At 44.3% G+C, this 19,408-nt stretch overlaps 1 protein-coding gene across 3 annotated transcripts in view; it reads left to right on the forward strand.

Annotated features, from left to right (window-relative positions):
* Positions 1-19,408, forward strand: part of CYFIP1 (cytoplasmic FMR1 interacting protein 1) — a 122,272-nt gene continuing 102,864 nt past the window's right edge. For 2 of the 3 annotated variants that reach the window (XM_075916234.2, XM_075916221.2), the window contains exon 1: positions 118-250. The gene's annotated coding sequence lies outside the window, so the exon portion shown is untranslated. Of the gene's footprint in view, positions 251-19,408 lie in introns of all 3 variants that reach the window. The other variant, XM_075916231.2, reaches the window with a different exon arrangement.

Raw genomic sequence — 19,408 nt, forward strand, 5'->3', positions numbered from 1 at the left:
CGGGGGCAGCGGGAGGAGGAGGAGCTGGAGCGGCAGGAAGGGTGTTTCCTTGCGCGCTTCCCTGGCCGAGTGACTCAGGCAGGAAACTCCAAGCCCAGCGCGGCCCAGAGGCAGAAGCCGCCCCGGCCGCAGTAAGTCCCGCGAGGGCGGGGAGCCGAGAGCCGGAGGGCGCCGAGACCCCGGCAAGCCCCCGCCCGAGCCGCTGCAGCGGGAGAGGCGCGGCGAGCCGAGAGGCTCCTGCTGCGGGCGGGTGAGAGAAACTTCCCTTCTTTCTGCCCCTCCCCCGGGGCCGGGGTGCGCCCTGCGCGCACGGGGCCCGCAGCAGGCCCCGGGGCTGCTCCTGCCGCCCAGCCGCGCCGGCCTGCCCCGAGCCCAGCTCCCCCCTCCCCAGGCCAGGCTCTGGACCCATCTCGGGCTGCAGCCTCCCCGTTTCCCACCGCGCCCCAGCTCCCCGAGAGCTGCAGGGACCGGCTTGGCTGTGTCTTGTGCAGCGCCCGGCACCGTGCAAGGGCTGAACAAATCACGCCCCACAAGGCGCGGGGTGTGCGCTTTGCCCAGTGGGGTGGGGGGAGAGGCGGCGTATTGTCGTGTAGGTTGCGGAATTGAATTTCTAGCTCAATATTGTTTCTGTTGTGGTTGTGTGTAGGGGTGTCGGGGTAGAATCGAGCTCTCTTGTACTAAATGTGTGTCCCCGGGCCCCACCACTGGGGAAGAGAAAGAAAGGAAACCGGGATTTCCAATCATTTCCCAGCATGCGAATGGAAGTTTAGGGTCATCTGTCTGTCTTGAGGAACTTCTGCCATTTGTGCTATGGCCACAAAGACAAGGAAAGCACAAAACTTTAAAAGCATTTTAAAAAGCAAAAAGTATTTCACTGTTGGTGTAAGCCCCTTGTAAATCTGCATAAAGAACAATATTTTGTGTAATCATTATTTATGTCTTTACAGCCAGTCCCCGAGTTGCGAATGGTCGACTTATGACCGTTTGCAGTCACGACCGAAGCTGTCGTAAATGGCAGACCCTGAGTTACGAATGTGATCTGTGCTTACGAATAGCGTGGTCGCGTGTAACTCTATGGGGTCCGACTTATGAACAAACCAAGTTAACGACCAATTGCTTGGTCCGCAACTGTTTCGTAAGTCAGGAAGAGGCTGTATTTATAATGTTGTATACTGAAATAGTGCCCAGAGCTTCTAGAGATGGACAGTGTGTTATCCTGAAACTATTGAATTCTTCAGAATGTACCAAATGGTACTTGTTGTTTATATTGTGGTAGGGCCCAAAGTGCTTATGTACTGTATGAATGTGTAGTGTGAAGACAGGATTGAGGAGAAATAACAGAACCAAGTACTGTAAACCTTGCAGGGAAAAGATGACCAGTTTCAGGCCCCAATTCTGCAATTGATATCATACAGACCATTACAGGATCAGGGCCTGAGTATGTATAAACATATTTCTAGTTTATTACTTGAAAGCAATTTAGTCTGTTCTCATGTGTGTGTTGTATTGTAACACTTGTCCCCATATCTAGCACTCACATTGGTTTGTCGTTGAACGGTTTTTAGGACTGCACTGCCTTTGTTATATGTACAGCATATAATAGAAAAATAGATTACAAATAGAAACATTATGAGGAATTACTTGGATTTGCAGATAAGAGGGTAAAAGTAAATATCTGTTTAAATAAAAATATTATCCCGAGCAAGATCTTTGAGGGAAGTTGGTTCCTCTCCAATTAAAATAATCTTACCTCTCTGTTGTATTTATTCGTAATGAGGATGAGAATTATATCATCCAACAGCAGACATTGTGATGACCTGCCAGTGTTTAATCTATTTGTTTAATATGACTTTCTGAAAATTTAAAGAGCGTTAAATCCATTGGAAAGTCTTTCTGTGGGTTGGACCTCCCTAGTCTGGTACCCTCGGGGCCTGACTGGTCTGGAAAGGGGGGATTTGCCAGATCAGGGGAGGTCCCTTTCATGTCTTGTGCTGAATTGCTGCCCTTTGCCAGGGCTCCAGCCTGGGCACCACTGCTGCCTTCCTGGCTGTGGCTCCCCAGCCTGGAGCTCCCTAGCTGCTGTGAGGGCCGAAGCTTCACAGCTGCTTCCAGATCCTGAGCTCCACAGCTGGGGCTGGAGCTCTGCGGATGCTGCTGACCCCTGCTACCTCCTGGCCACAGGGGGCAGAACTCCACTGCACTGCCCACCCCTCCGTGTCCCCCCACACATGGGGCTCACAGCTGAGTCATCAGGCCCCCCTCCCCTGTGCTCCTGCCTCATAGTCTGACCTTCCTATACTTGGGCTGTGTGGTCCAAGAACACCACTGGTCTTGCTGGACCAGGGATTTTGCCAGACCAGAGAGTCCTGGTTAAGGGAGGTACAACCTGTAGTGGTTCAGCAAGTCTGTTAACAGCCTGTATGTTCTAGTAAGACATAGCAGCTCACACTGCCTTTGTTATAGCCCTGCAGTATTTGCTAATGGGTTTGAAAAAAAAGTGCAACATACATCTCTGAATTCTATCTCATGGAGGTATACTATAAGCAGTTCATGCTTTATGACATACAGTGAACCTCTCTTAAAAGGCCAACCAAAGGGGCAAAGTATTTTTTACTAGAAGCCTTGGAAATACTTACAATAATCATATAAGAAATGGAGTTTGGGTATTGCCTCTGTCATTTAATCAAAGGTAGCCTCTAGATTTAAAAAATGTAAATAAATCTTCTATATTCATGATGTAGCTTTATTTCTGCATGATGATAAATTAGATTTTTGCCATCCTCCAATCTTTGCAAATCCTGGATTAAACACCTACCTTCACTCAGGCTGAGGAATGGCTTTTACAATTCTTACCATGATTAGACATGACAAAATATTGCAGTTAATTTTCGATAGACATATATATTACATTGCCTTACTAAACAAAAGTGTATTCCTAACATAAATTTAAAGATTTCCCCAATATCTATGGCTTCTCTGTATGTTGTTTGCTCTTTACTACTGATTATATATCTGTATATAAAAATTGATTTTACAGAAGTATTTGTAAATTGCAGAAGCGATTGTGTATCCAGATCAATGTTTTAAGAAAGTCTGAACCTTCTAAACCTCATCTTACTGGGAGAAGTGGGATATTGGCATCTGTAATATGTCACACCAGCTAACTAGTGTGACTAATGTATGTCATTTCATTAGAAAATGGGCTAATATTCCCAAACTCCACTCTTGATTATCTAGTGAGTTAAATAACAAGTGAAGTTACAACAGTGTGTGCAAAAGGAAAGGCCCTCTCAAACAGAATGTTTAAGGCTATCTGCAAAAAGATCAAACAGATGAAATTATTTATAGTTTTGTTTCCTCTTCCTGGATATCCTTGGTGGTCCAGTGTTTTTGGAGGAGGGTTGTTACTGCTTGGACACCCCCACATCCCTGCCAGAAAAGTGTAGAATTCATATAACACTGTCCAAGTTATCAAATTGCTTTTGCTGTTTGTGTTTTAGAGGCACTTGCCCCCTCCATTCATAAGGGAGTATTTATGGAGGGAGATGGCTTGTCCTAATTTTCTGTTGTAAATGAATGGTTTTGGAGGGTCTTTAGTGAAGCTTCCCTTTCACATACGTTACTTAACAGCAGGGAGGCGGACAGCAGCTTTCTTTTCCCCACTGCTTCTGGGTTGCTCCTTTCTTCCTGTCTGCTGCTGCCACTGTGAGGTATTCCTGCTGGCCTCTTCTCTTATATGATAATAGGGTTTGGGCTGCAGAGATTTCCCCATTCCCTGTGACATACTGAAACGGTTAAGGAGAGCAAAGATGCTCAAGCTAGAGACCCCTCCAAGATAAGAGTGGGCTTCTGGCAGAGCATTATTTGTGAGAGATCCTCTGTTTTGGAAGTTGCTAACCCCAACTTTTGTGCCACGTATAGATTTGTTAACCTTCTGGACATGCTGTGGCACCCAGCTTTTCTCTATTCTTCTGTTCAGGAGCAACTGGACTGAGGGTTGGTATGATTATATTCATGGTTGGGGCCAGGCCGATCACCGGGGAGGGGGGAAAGGATAAAAGAGTAATTGCCCTAAGGCCCAGCCACAACTGTAGTGAACTAGCCATGCTCACATTATTGAGGTAGACGAGGCTTACTTCAGACAACTAAAAGAAGCTTCCAGATCACAGGCCCTGGTTCTCATGGGGGACTTTAATCACCTTAACATCTATTGGGAGACCAATACAGCAGTACACAAACAATTCAGGAAGTTTTTGGAGAATGTTGGGGATAACTTCCTGGTACTAGTGCTGAAGGAACAAACCAGGGGCAAAGCGCTGCTTGACCTGCTGCTCACAAACAGAGAGGAACTAGTAGGGGAAGTAGATGTGGATGGCAATCCGGGAAACAGTGATCATGAGATGGTAGATTTCAGGATCCTGACCAAAGGAAGAAAGGAGAGTAGCGAAGTATACACTCTGGACTTCAGAAAAGCAGACTTTGACTCCCTCAGAGAACTGATGGACAGGATCCATTGGGCTGCTAACATAAAGGGGAAAGGAATCCAGGAGAGCTTGCAGTATTCTAAAGAAGCCTTATTAAAGGCACAGGAAGAAACCATCTCGATGTGCAGTAAGAAAAGCAAATATGGTAGGCGACCAGGCTGGCTTACCAGGGAGATCCTTGGTGAGCTTAAACACAAAAAGGAAGCTTATAAGAAGTAGAAACTTGGACAGATGAGTAGGGAGGAATATAACTATATTGCTTGAGAATGCAGGGCAGTACAGTAAACTTCCGATAATCCGGCACCTTTAGGACCCACGGGGTACCGGATTATCAGATAGGCCGGAGTACCAGAAGGGAGGCTATGAGGGGTCATTGCAGAGCCTTTGGCCATTATCTTTGAAAACTTGTGGAGATCGGGAGAGGTCCTGGATGACTGGAAAAAGGCAAATGTAGTGCCCATCTTTAAAAAAGGAAAGAGGGACAATCCAGAGAACTACAGACCAGTCCGCCTCAGACCCCGGAAAAATAATGGAGGGGATCCTCAAAGAATCCATTTTGAAGCACTTGGAAGAGGGGAATGTGATCAGGAATAGTCAACATGGATTCACCAAGGGCAAGCCATGCCTGACTAATTTGATTAGCTTCTATGATGAGGTCACTGGCTCTGTGGATATGGGGAAGTCTGTGGATGTGATATATCTTGACTTTAGCAAAGCTTTTGATATGGTCTCCCACAATATTCTTGCCAGAAAGTTAAGGAAGTATGGATTGGATAAATGGACAGTAAGGTGGATAGAAAACTGGGTAGATTGTTGGACCCAACGGGTAGTGATCGATGGCTCGATGTCAGATTGGCGGTCGGTTTCAAGTGGAGCGCCCCAAGGATCGATTCTAGGGCTGGTTTTGTTCAACATCTTTATTAATGATCTGGATGAGGGGATGGATTGCCCCCTCAGCAAGTTTGCATATGACACTAAGATGGGGGAGAGGTAGATACATTGGAGGGCAGGGATAAGGTCCAGAGTGACCTAGACAGATTAGAGAATTGGGCCAAAAGAATTCTGATGAGGTTCAAGAAGGACAAGTGCAGAGTTCCGCACTTGGGACGAAAGAATCCTAAACGTTGTTACAGGCTGGGGACCGACTGGTTAAGTAGCAGTTCTGCAGAGAAGGACTTAGGTATTACAGTGGATGAGAAGCTGGATATGAGTCAACAGTGTGCCCTTGTAGCCAAGAAAGCAAATGGAATATTAGGGTGCATTAGGAGGAGCATTGCCAGCGGATCTAGAGAAGTGATTATTCCCCTTTATTTGGCACTGGTGAGGCCCCATCTGGAGTATTGTGTCCAGTTCTGGGCTCTCCAGTACAATAAGGATGTGGATGCATTGAAGAGGGTCCAGCGGAGGGCAACCAAAATGATTAGGGGGATGGAGCACATGACCTAGGAGGAGAGGCAGAGGGATTTTGACTGACTTAGTGTTCAGAAAAGAAGAATGAGGGGGGATTTAATAGCAGCCTTCAACATCCTGAAGGGTGGTTCCAAAGAGGATGGAGAGAGGCAGTTCTTAGTTGTGATGGATGGCAGAACAAGGAACAATGGTCTCAAGTTGCAGTGGGAGAGGTCTAGGTTGGATATTAGGAAAAACTATTTCACTAGAAGGGTGGTGAAGTACTGGAATGGGTTACCTAGGGAGGTGGTGGAATCTCCATCCCTAAATGTTTTTAAGTCTCAGCTTGACAAAGCCATGGCTGAGATCACTTAGTTGGGATTGGTCCTGCTTTGGGCAGGGGGCTGGACTTGATGACCTCCTGAGGCCTCTTCCAACCCTAGGATTCTATGTTCAAGCCACCTAGCCACACTCAACTGCCAAATAGCCACTAGTGACTAGTGTACACTTCAAAGGCAAAAGCGCTGTGGGGACCCCCGGGATCAGCTGGGGACTCTCCCTCTGACTCTGGGCTCCAGGTAGCACTGCCGCTTTGAAACACCATGGGGAGCCTGGCATCAGCGCCTCACGAACCCTGGGGTCATGAAACCCTGGGAGTCCCCAGCTGATCCAGGGCTCCATGTGACGCTTTGAAATGCCATGTGCAGCTTGCAGACATCCCAGCTGGCCCCAGGCTGCATGCTGTGTTTCAAAGCAGCAGTGCCGCTTGAAGCCTGGGGCCGGACCCTGGGCTCCATGCGGCGCTACCGATTTGAAGTACTCCCTTCTCTGCCCCCGGCCCCTTGCTGCCTTCTCTGATAGAGGCAGCAAAGCAAGGGAGGGGGGGAAGCAACTAGTCTACTAGCTTGTTGACTATATGATAAGTATTTGCTTATCGGCTAGTCGACTAATTGTTCACATCCATCCTGGATAGCTGCCCTATCGGGTAGAGTTTTATAAATTCAGATAAATACAATTTCAGTTTGCAGGAGAGAAGAATTTCTCTCTACAAGAAGGTGGTAATGGAAAAAAAGTTGTTTAATTACATTCTGAAAGGAAGTGAATGGTACATTAATAAAAGTATCAGATACCAGTACATTGTGAGGAATTGTAAATAAGGACAGGCCAATAATATAATTGACCTTAGAGATGAGTGTCATAGTTACTTAGTTACCTGCACCTTTGACTCTTCCTGATCTGAGGCCCTGTCTCTACTACCACAAGCTGTCAGCTGAAGTTGCATAACTTAGATCATGTGAATAATCAGGGCTCGACAAATAATACAATCTACCCGCTCATGGTGAGTAGATCGTAACCCGGAAGAGCCGTGTTTGGGCGATCTGCGCATGCACAGATCGCCGGACAGTGTGGCTGGCGAGCGGGGCTCGCCGCAGTTCGGCGAGTCCTGTGAATAAGGTTGTTGAAGTCGACATACTTAGATCTGATTTATCAGACTGATTTCAGGCTCATGACAAGTACTTCCCTCAATCCTTGTATATTTATATCCCAGTACTGTTAAAATTTAGTTATTAACTAGTTTTAATGATAGTTTTCGTTTAGGTCATTTTTTACCATTTCTGTATTAGGGATCAGAACCAAAATGATGCTTTGCTTGCCAGAATCCAAGTCCTTCCAGACTTGGACTAAGCATTTGCTGGTCAGCACCGGTATCCTGGAAAAGCTCTGCCACATCCAAGGAACATGTCTGCTTTTCTGAACAAATTTTTCGGTATCCCTTTAAACCTCGTTCTATGAGGAAGAAGGGATGTTCCGAAAGAGACTTTTTTCCTGACATCTGGCCCAGAGTAGATGAGCCAATTGTCAGAAAAGCCTCTTTCGGAAGAAAAGCAGAAAAAGATACACAAATTGCAGTTCACAATTTGCGTATCTTTTTCCGATAGAACTTTGTAGTTTAGACACAGCCCTAGTGTAGATCGCTGGCTTAAAACTGCTAGGAGAATCTCCCATTAGTGACAGATGTCAAATATGTAAAGGATTCAAGCCCTGCTCGACTAAGAGTGGTGAGGCTCAAGCGTTTGCTTATGGAGACAGCCCTTTATCTTTCACCAGAGTCAGCGCATGGGGAAAGTTCCCAAGCATACCAGCGTTGGTGCAGAGTACCTCATAGGAGATGTTTGTAGCTTCTCAGTCCTGTTTGCTGCTACCAAAGAAAAGACATAGGTCTTCCTCGTGTTTGGTACTGCAGCTCTCTCCATGTGGCATCTTGTAATTCTCTCATTCTTAAGTCAGGCCTTGGGATGCATTCCCCTGGTACTAACTATGATGTAGCTCAGCTGGTCGACCTTAGGTTCAGTATCTGCTGTTCTGTTCCCTCCAGGAGCTATTACATTGACCGGACAGCCTTCTTAAAATAAGTTCAAAAGAATTTAAGAGAAAACAGATTTTTAAACAAGCTAGTTTAACAGGTGTCTTTCTGTCTTCTTCCATACAGGGATCTTTGTCTGGTCTAACCCTCCTGTTGAAGCTCAGGCCAACTGCCCACTGTTGAAAATTAATTCAGAGTAAGGTGTGAATTTAAAGTGCAGTAGCTATTCCTAAATATCCCATGTATAGACAAGCTCTGAGATTTCAAGGAAGTTTCTCTGTTAATTGACTTGCGAGTTCAAGTATATATCCCCAAAGACCAACCAAGAAACATCAGAGTATCATCATCCTGCTGTGATGGGGGCTTGATCTGATAGGTCTTTTTCCATCTCTAACTTTTATGATTCTGTAAAGTGTGTGTGTGTGTGTTTACACATATGCGATCTGTTGGGTGATTCAGCAAGGGATGGAAACTTAAAATGTGTGAACTACGTTAGATCTTTGCTCAAATTAGTCAGCTGCCTTCTGCAACAGTGAAAGATTCTCTTCCTGTCTCAGTAAACTGTAAACTAGATGTTGTGTTATGGAAAGTCTTCATCTGCCAAAGCCTTTTTTGCACTGACATTAGGAAGGACCTGCTTGCCTTTCTTTCTCAGATATATCATCTTGTCCTATGGCTATGGCATAGTTGTATAGTTTGAAATGACTGCTAACTGTTCACACAGGAGAAAAATGCAGCAGTTGAATGTAAAACGAAGGGGACCAATCAGTATCCAGTAAAGGAGTCTTAATTTTAATATGACATTTTTATTTTAAAATAGAAAGCAGATTTATTCCTCCTTCCTCTTCAGTGATCAAAAAGCCATCGGAGCGGAATGCTGGAATCTGAACTGTGAAAAGACTGAGCCGGTCCAAAGAAATCACATGCATGTGATTGAGGAAGGGTCAGCCCCTCAATACAGCTTGGCTTTCAGAAACACAGCTCCCTCTGTGGTGGTGGGTGTGTTTTTTGTTTCGAGTTTTGACAGAGTAGCATGGACATTCTTTATGGCCGAGATGGATTCCGCTGTGTGCATCTAAGGCTCAAAGCTCAAGTGAAGTCTCATAGTTCTTATTTCAAGTAATGGGCTGTTAGAGTCTTAGGTGGCTGAGTAGGCTTGAGCTGGTGCACTAGCTTTTTTTAATTCTTGCACACCTGCGTTCATATTTTGAGAAACATCACAAGGGAAAATTAATATGTTCAGGTCCAACAGGGTGCGGGGGAGGAGGGTAAAGGAGGTAACTGCCCTGGGGCCCGGCCATTCAAAGAGGCCTGGAGCTCCTGACAACTGCTGCTGCTATTGCAGGGGCCCAAGACCCCTTTGAATTACCCTGGGAGCTCCAGAGTAAGGATGTTAAAATGTGGTTAATTGACTAGTTGAGCAGTCGATGGAATTTCCATCGACTACTCAACTAGTTGATAGGCACTTCCTCATTCCTCCTTTGAAAGGTATAAGAGCCCCACCAGGGGCTCTTGTACCTTTCAAAGGAGGAATGTGGAACTCCACGTACAGCCCAGGGCCAGAGGGAAGTCCCGCTAACTCTGGGCTGCACACAGTTGTGCCTGTTTTGAAACGTACAAGAATCCCCAGCTGATCCCAGGCTCCGCGCTGCATTTCAGTCCCCAGCTGACCCCGGGTTTTGCGGAAATGCCGTGCAGAGCCTCCATGGCTCTTCAGCGTTTTAAAGGGACAGTGCCGCATAGCTGAGCTGTGCAGCAGCTGCCCCTTTGAAGTGCTGCCTTGAGGTTTCAAAGTGGCAGCGCTGCACAGCTGATCCCCGGCTCAATTGTGCGGTTTGAAGTACCCCTTCTTTCCCCCAACCTTTGCTGCCTTTATCTGATAGAGGCAGCAAGGGGGGAGGGAGGGATTCTACTAGTTGACAGACTATTCGATAAGCATTTGCTTATCGGATAATCGACTAATTCTTAACATCTTTACTCCAGAGTGCCATTCTGTATGGCTCTAAGGGCTGGGAGGGGGGCATGTTGCAGTCTGGACTGTGCTAAGTGCTGACTAGCCTTGGTCCTGCCTCTTCTGCTCTCAGCCCCACCTCTTTGTGGGGTCGGCAGTAGCTGTTGGCCCGCTCAATGTTAGTTTTCTCTTAATTCTCTTTGGTGCACGTGACAAAAACACGGCAGTATTTGCCATGTCATTGGTAAAATGCTCGTGATGTTAAAATGGAAGAGAGAGGGGAGGACAGAACAGAATTTAATTGATACAGCTTCATAGAGGCTTAACCATAAGTTGCCTCATTCTAGTTTTGTTGTTCCATATCGTATTGAAAGCTTTTCACCATCGTGATGCATTGCATCTCTTGTATTTTTTTTCCCCGCTGTTTTTTTCTAGTAGTCTCGTCTTTTCATCTTAGTCCTCTTAATTTCCCTTTCTTTTTCCTCCTGCTGTGTGTGTGTCTCAACTGTTCTCACAACCTGCTGGAGCTGTTTCTCCCTTACTACTTCTGTTTGGGTCTATTCTTCTTTTCTGCTTGCCTTTCTTCCAGACTGTTGCTGTGGACCAGTGGTTTTCAACCTGTGATTACTGGAGGTCCACGGATTGTCTAGATTTCTATAGTAATCCACAGCTTCATTTGAAAAATTTTAGGAAATGGAATGGAAAAAAGGTTGAAAACTCCTTCTGTAGGTGTTTCAGTGAGTGATGCTGTATAGTACCACTTAGGGGAAGCAGGACTTGTAACCTCCTCAGGGAGAGCAGACACAAGTGTGCCCCAGAAAAGGACTGCTGTGGGACTGCTTTCCATAGGTTGGGAACTAGGGATGTTAGTGCATAGTTATGTAAACGATTAACTGGTAAGCCTGGGTTGATCGGTTAATCCAAATTACTACATGCACCTCCTCCCTTCCTGCCACTCTATCAAAGGCAGTGGGGCAGGCTTGAGCTGATACACGCAGGGAGCCAGCTTTTAAGCTGGCTCTCTCTGTGTGCTGGCTCCGCAGAGCCGCCTGCCCTCCCGTGCTGCCTTCCACAAAGATAGTGGAGTCAGGGGAGGCAGGAGCCGTTTTGAGCGGCTCCCCTTTTAACTCAGCTCCCCTTGTGGACCAGCTGCCACCCCGCACTGCTGCCTCTGATAGATTGGAATTGCCTTTTGGTGAAAATTTCTAAATTTGATAGTAAAGGAACAAGTATAGCAAGTACGACTGAGTTTAAGACTTCTCTTAGGAGTTCTCTGAATAATGTAGAATTATTTATGAGAATTGGTTTCTGACTGTAGTGATTCTGGAGACAGCTGCTGACTTTAGAGAGGGTAGTGTCATTCCAAAACAGCTGAGCATTTCACTGCCACTATGATTTATATTTTGGCACATAACTTATGTAAGAAAGGTATGGTCACACCCTTGGATTATGCAAGATAAATATTTATTTTCATCCCTTTACTTTTTCTGCAATTTAAGTGTGTGGTACAAACATTGACTTTTAATTGCTACATTGACATGTTAAGGTTTTTTACTCAATTTCTGATGACAGTTCTTCCCCAACCGCCCCTCCCCCAAATCCTCTTATTCTCTACCTTCCAGAAAGTGCTTTGAACATGAACAAATTTACATTTCTTATAGGACTTTGCCCTCCTGAAGAATCCAATAATATTTTGTAGAGCTTGCTCTGCCTTTATTGAAATGCAGCCATCTGTGGAATGGGAAACAGCTGTTCAGCAGCTTGCCACAGTTGTGGATAGGAAATGAAGAATATTATATGTAGTTGGAGCTGTAATGAGAATGATAGTGCTTAATACCATTACTATTGCAACAAGTGCTGATGGGTGCTTTGGACCACAAGTGGTCAGTAAAGTAAGTCTGCCTCTTCTGCTAAGTGACAGCTGTTCTAGCAACACAGTGGCCAGCTAATCTGTACTGGGTTATTGGATCACTATTGACTAGGGATATTAAAAATAGTATAATTTAGTAATTGTGTAACTGCAACAATTCTTAGCGGTTACACAATTATTTGAAAACTCTCATGGGTGGGGCCAGCAGTCAGTGCAGTTTTTAAACCAGCTCCCTGCACGTACTGGCTCCCACATGCAGTCCACGCTGCTGCCTCTGTGTCAGAGGCATCAGTGCAGGGTGACAGACAGCTCCCCTGCATGCTCTTCGTTTAAAAATTGGACAGAACCAGCCTGCCAGTCTGAGTTTTAAATGCAGAGCACGTGGGAGATGGGAGGGGTTGTTGCGGTTAACCAGGACCATTAATGGGCCAGGCATCTCTAGTACTGACTGGGGAGGAAAGTGCAGTATTGAAACTTATAGGTCACTCAAATGGTCCTTTAGTCTCCCACCAAAATAGCTTAACACTGACTCACCCTTAAGAGCCCAAGGCAGTATGGCTGCTCCATGTGTTACTAATAATAAAAATGTCAACAGATATGTGTGGTTTGTTTGGTACAGATTTTTCTGTCCCAATATGAGTTTGAAAATAAATGGGGGTTTTATTGGTGTTGTAAACCACATTGTGTGTTACACTATCGAAAACACTCGCAAGAGGATATGTGGTTTTACCCACAACATACAGAAAGCTGATTGGTAGCTAGGCTAGCAGCTCTGAAAGGAAATTTTAATTAAATAAATATATTAAAAATCATGCATGGTTCGGGGTTGGCACCATCATGTTTCACAATGGACACTTGACAAAATTATTGTACTTCACGACGGACATTGGGGGCGGGAAGGTCATGTGCTTCAGTCATTCAGTGTTTTGAAAAATGATCACAGATCTCTCAATTTTTACCACAGGCACTTCTCTCTTTGTAGGGACACATTGCTGACCCCTGGAGTGGTTGGGCATGCATGCAGCGCTTTATTTTCCATGTCATTTTGGAGCAGCCACTACTCACTCCCCCTAGTATTTTCCACATGCTGTGCACTCTCCCTAGCCTGATACCATGCTAATCATTTCCATCATGTGACAGTTCTTTTGGCTGTTGCCATGCTACCAGGCTGGTGTAAACAGTCTTTTTACAATCACAGATTGAAACAAAAACTTATCTTTTTGAAAGGCTTGACTGTGTATAAAATCAGCTGCATAAAGGCCCTATCAGCTGCTGCTTGTTCTCTAGTTTTTGTTTTTACTTCAGTCAGCTAAACAGGGGAATGATGTGTGAGCATTTTTTCCTTGTTGCTTCAATTTATGCAGATCTGTTGGTCAGAAACAAAGAAGGACTCAAATAACAAAAGAACAAATTAGAATATTCCTCTCTCTCCATAGAACCTTCTGTCGTCCCAGGCACTGAGAGAGAGAGAAAAGAGAATTGTAAATGAAAACGGAATGGCTGCAGAATTTGGCCTCCACTGTCTGAACAATCAGAAAACTTTTTTACTGTTTTGTGCGGTACTGTGGATAACAATGAGAGTTTGTTTTTAAATTAAATCTTATTCTGTTTAATCTAAATTGTTAGAGATGTAAGATGTTTGTTCACATTCAACTGGGCTTCTTTTAAATTGAAATAGAGCTCATGTAACCTCTTTGTGGAAAAGTTGAGAGAAATTCTAGAATCCAGTGTCTTCCATGCAATGGATGTTAATATTTGCTCCCCACTACACTGGCTGGAAGAAACATTAACTTTTGGTAGTCATTGTGGTTTTTAGCCATTTGTTTTGATAAGGAACATCATCATATAAGATGAGGCAAAGTTACTTTAAGTCTTTGTAGCAAATACTTTAACTGATTTGTTTCTTAAAAGGCAGTTAAACCCTCCCCCAACAAATGAACAAAAAGAAAAACCAATTAGTAAATGGAACAGAAAAAGTTTGAAAATGTTGAGTTGATATAAAACAAATTCTCCAATAAACTCAAATTTCTCTGCTGCCTTGAGTGAGCCTGCTCCCAGGGGAGTTAATGGCAACATTTCCAAAGACTTCAGTCTGAACAGGATTGGGCCCTATGGCTCTTAGGCCCCAGAATTCAGCAGAGCATTTAAACATCTGCTTAAATGCATCCCTACTCAGCAAACTCCTAAGGAGTAAACATCTCCTCCTTATTGAGTAAGGGTTATATAAAGGCAATTGTCTTTTCCCTGCCAGTCTCATAAGCACCTCCCTTATGTTACATCCTCCTCCAGCACTTGGTGAGCTTTGATATGACTGTTTTAAAAAATACCATGCAAATTTACACTGGAATTCATTGAAGGTGATGCAGTTATAGTTTTGGTATGTGCATCCAGGCTGAGGTTACTCTGGTTCAGGTGAAACTGAGATAATTTTCCTCAATGTCAAGAGAGGGGAAAAGCTAATCCTACAGGAGGCACTCTTTAAAAAGCAGACTAACTTCATCTTTAATTTACTTGGAACAAAAAAACATGAATACAGGCTTGCAGGCTCAGGCATGGTTTTCAAAAATGTACAGTTTTGTTGTCCAATTTGTAACAGAATGGTGAAAGAAATGTTTCTGGACACTTGAAATTTTAATTTTATGACATTTAAACCCTTTAACAGTTTTTTCTCCTCCACAAAATACAAAGTAATATTGTTTAAAAAAACAACAACCCACACCCAGCAAACCCTGGTGATATGTATATTCAGGCACAGTATTTTGGATGGATTTTTTTTAAATTCATATTGGAAAAATTTCAGGTGATCTAATTACTTTTATTTGGGTTACAAATTCAATGTTTATTTTGAAATCAAAACTTCTGAGGCTCTTCTGGGTTTAATGTGACGTGTAACATGTACAAGTGGTGTTTAAGAAACAGTTCTCAGAGGCAGAGTTCACATTTAGTGCATTTAGTGATGCATATTTCTGGGTCTCTTGCCAGTTTTAAAGTCTTGCTTATAAAGAGCTGGATCATGTCCTGTCATGTGTGGCTATGCAAAGGAGTAGAAGGATAAGCCGCAATACCATGCCACCACTTCCTGCACATGGTGGGAAGTGAGCGTTCTTTCTGTTGGGGCTTCTCCTGCCACTCCCCTGCCTCTCCCTGCATTATGTCTGGAAGTGTTAAATTGGGGAACATACAAACCATGTTGTAGTTTCTCTGCTCTTCTGAGAAAGGAGTACAGTTCAACTCTGTAAATCAGTCTCCATCTATGGCTTCTCCAGGGCAGAACAACAGTAGGGTTGCCAGAAATCCAGTTTTTGACCACAACACTCAGTCAAAAAGGGACCCTGGTGCTTTTTCAAAAGACTAGTGGGAAGTTCGTTGGGGCTAAGGCAGCCTGCCCTGGCTCTGCATGACTCCCTCAATGTGATCAGGGAAGCTCCTGCACTACCTCTGAACCTAATGCTGGCTCCGCAGTTTCCCCTTGGCCAAGAATCACAGCCAATGGGAGCTGCGGAGGTGGCATCTGCCTCATGGAAGGGAGCAGGGCAAAGGTTTTCATTGTGTGTGGTTAAAGCAACTCTACACAATGACAAGCTGTAGATTTTATTATAAACTCTCTATCTGGCCTACAACGAGTGAGGGTTTTCAGTCCCTCCTCCTGAGTACAGACAACACCAAGTAATGCAATTCTGCATTGTGGTATTTCCCCAGAAGTTTGTATTTGCATTGGTTCATTTCAAAAGTTCGTAGACTTCCTGTCCTGGAGGTTGTTTGCACTACAGCGATCTAAATGGTTGGCTTTCTGATTTATACTTCTTTTAAAGCTTAACTCAAATCTCGATACAGATACCACAGATACAGAGACTGTTTTGCAGATGGGGACTTAAGGAATTCTGAAGTTCGGAGGGGAAGAAAATAGTTGTATAACCTGAAATAGTAAAAAGCATCAATACCCACTGAGGACATAAGCATGTATCAAATTGTCAAGTTTTTTTTTTTTTTTTTAAGGGCAGCCTTTTTAAAAAAAAGTGAAATAGGTGATTATAAAAAAGTCATATCTTGGAGCATCCCCTGCCCATGGTGGGCCCTGCAATGCTGGAACAGCCTCCTACCCATGCCAGGTAGGGAACTGTTCCAGCCCCCACCAGTTAACCTTTCACATCCCCTAGGGTGCTAGTCCAGGACTTTGTAGGCAGTTCTCTGCCCTAGCATAGATTTCCTGTGTGATCTTGGGCAAGTCACTTAGTTTTTCTATGCTTCAGTACCTCAGCTGTAAAATGAGTATAATAGCACTTTCCTTCCTCACAGTGGTATTGGTCAGATAAATACATTAAAGGCTATGGCCTGGCCTACACTACACAGTTAGGTTGAGATAAGGACACTTATTGTGACAGTCTGGGCATGTCTGTACGAGGGAGAAGATTGACTCCTTCCCGTCCCTCCCCCGCCTTCCTGAAGGCCGATCTTCTAGCATTTGATTTAGCAGGTCAAATGTAGACCCATAAATTGAACGCTGAGGGCAGCACCTGCCGGTGTCCAGTACTCGTCCTTCTGTGAGGAGTAAGGGAAGTTGACAGGAGCTTATGCTCCCATCAGCCTCCTGCTGTGTGGCTCAGTTAAGGTAAGGCGATTTCAGCTACGCCTGCCTTGTCTAGTGTAGACTGGGCCTCAGTTTCTGCACTACAGCCTTGCTCCCACTGAGGTAAGTGTCCTACTACAGAGACGTGATCATGCCACCTCCACAAGAGTCATGGTCAGGGCGTCTCACTGTCTCTGTAGACCCTGCATTACTAACATCAGCTTGCCTGTCTTATCAATTTCATGGCCCTTGCCGTAAATTTGAAAAGAAAGCTGGGCTGGCTCTCCCCTCCCCTCCTTCCTTGAAGAGCTGGGCATCTGGACCCTGCTCTTGGTTGGGAGCCTGAGTGAGAATGGAGCCTGCTTCTGACTGGGAATGGGCAAGTGAAAAGCCCCAGGTGGCTTCTCCTCCCGCCTCCACTCCTGGACCTGGAGAACCAGGCTCCTGACACACAGTTGCTGGAAGAGCTGAGACACCCAGTTCTCAGAACCCCATGCTGTCCCTCTTTGGTCCACAGAAGGGCTGCTGATGAGGATGCTACCGCCCCAAGCAGGGTAGTGTGGGCTGTAAATCAACCTCATATAGATAATTTAGTTTCTAGCATAGATGTGTCATAAGATGCTCAGATACTATAGTAATGGAGGCTGATACATGTGCTTTGGATAAAGTACTGATGTCTACGGAATGTGTCATATTTTTTAAGTTGCCTAATATTCACTGTGCACCATTTTGCTCCGGTCTTCTTTGTGAAATACTTACCTTCAGTAATTTTTCTTAATGGAGAACCGTGATTACCATAATATGAAATGAATTAACATCCCATATACTAACTTCTTAAGTCATTGTGTTATCCAACCAAAAGCTATTTTCATCAATAAATAACTCACTAGAAATCTTTGTTTAAGGCAGGGGTGTCCAAACTTTTTTCAAAGAGGGCCAGATTTGATGAAGTGAACATGCGTGAGGGCCGACCATTTTGCCTGACATTCTTTGAACCATTAAAATTAAATGCAAATTAACTATTTTATGCAAAGTTTATTGCAAACGGCATACTTTTCATTTCGTCACATGGATGACAAATCTAAACAGGTGTTAAATCACTTTGCCTTTCATATCTGAAGGCCAGATGAAAAAAAAATCCAGGAAGCTGAAATATATGTCAGGAACATTGTAAAGTACATTACATATTATTGGTAATAAAGGTTGTCCGTCACCTTTTAAGTTCAAAAAATATGAACAGGAACATAACACCAAGTATACATGTTGTGTCCAAATATATTTATAACTGATTTAGACCAACTGACTAACTGAGATTTTACAATGTATTCATCTCAATACATATGGATTCGTTGGGGGCCATAAAAGATAGATATTGCCAAATTACCTGTGGGGCCGTATTAAACCGGAACACTGGCTGCAATTGGCCCGTGGGCCGGACTTTGGACATGCCTGGTTTAAGGGGTGAACCTTACTGTCTGCTGCAAAAATGGTCACCTGACAGTCTTATCCCAGGAGATGATCTTGATCCAAATGATGCTTCGCTAGGGAGTACAAATTTGTACATCACCAAGGAACAAGTCTACTTTTTTCTGTATTTCCTGAATATGCTTGTTCTGATGGCCCTCACCTTTTTAAAGATTTAAGATTTTCAAAAGAAAAAAGATTTTCAAAAGACAATTATATTCATCTAGTCCCGTGGCTATCACCTACTTGAAAATTGCTGAGGGTCTCGGTGGACCATTTAATGACCTTTCCAAATGTCTGCACCATTAGCTAACTATTGCAAAGCACTTTGGATAAAAGCTCTACCAAGAAAAGCACAAAACTCATGTTTTAACATTGGTAGTCTTACCTTTCTGAAGCAATGGATGTGTCTGATTTGTGAGCAAAATTCAGGCAAGTTGGCTATTATATTTGTCAGCTTTTGGTTCTTTCTCACCCACTGTGGCAGCCCCCGGGCTGAAAAGGGAGTCTCTCCCCTGCCGTAGCAGCCACAGAGCTGAGGCTGGGAATGAGGGACTGCAGTCCTGGAGCTGAGGAAAGTCACTTCTTTCTCTGGCTGCCCTGCACATCCTAAATTCTCCCAACCTCTCTCCTCACCTCATTTCCCCCACCGACTTCTTCTTTCCTCCACCTCGCCCCACTGCTCCCTTCCTCCTCTTCTCCCGAAGGCCACCACCTAACCTTACATGTGTGTCTTCTCCAGGATCCAGGCACCTAATTAGTCGAGCCACACCTGCACAGCTCCAAAGATTAAATGGGCAGCTCTTCATTCTCTGGTGTGGGTGCCCAGGAGCGCACCTTAGAAGGAATTATTAATGGACCGCCTGACTAGAGCTTGTGGACCACTGGTGATCCATGGACCACAGTTTGAGAATCTCTGACCTAGTCTTACTTCCTGTATGATAAAGGCCATAGAATTTCATCCGGTTTTTACTGCAGTGGAGGGAGTTTAGTCTTCTCTGATAGGTAAGATTATCAGGCCCAGTAACTTGAGGCTGAACTACAGCATCTCTTCAGAAAGTTATTCAGTCTTAGTTTAAAGACTCTAAATAACGATACATTCATAGACTTTTTTTTTTTTTTTTTTTTTTTTAAAGACCAGAAGGGATGATTATGCAGGTCAGATTAGATGATTGTAACACAAGACAAAGAACCTTACTTTGTAATTTCTTCCTCAAGCCCATAACTTCTGTTGGAGTTAGACCATGTCTTTTTGGAAAGCTGTATAATCTTGATTAAACACATGACAAATCCATCATGTCCCTAGGTAAGTTGTTCC

Source organism: Pelodiscus sinensis, chromosome 1 (genome assembly GCF_052426305.1).
Source record: "Pelodiscus sinensis isolate ZL-2025 chromosome 1, ASM5242630v1, whole genome shotgun sequence".
NCBI lineage: Eukaryota > Metazoa > Chordata > Testudines > Trionychidae > Pelodiscus > Pelodiscus sinensis.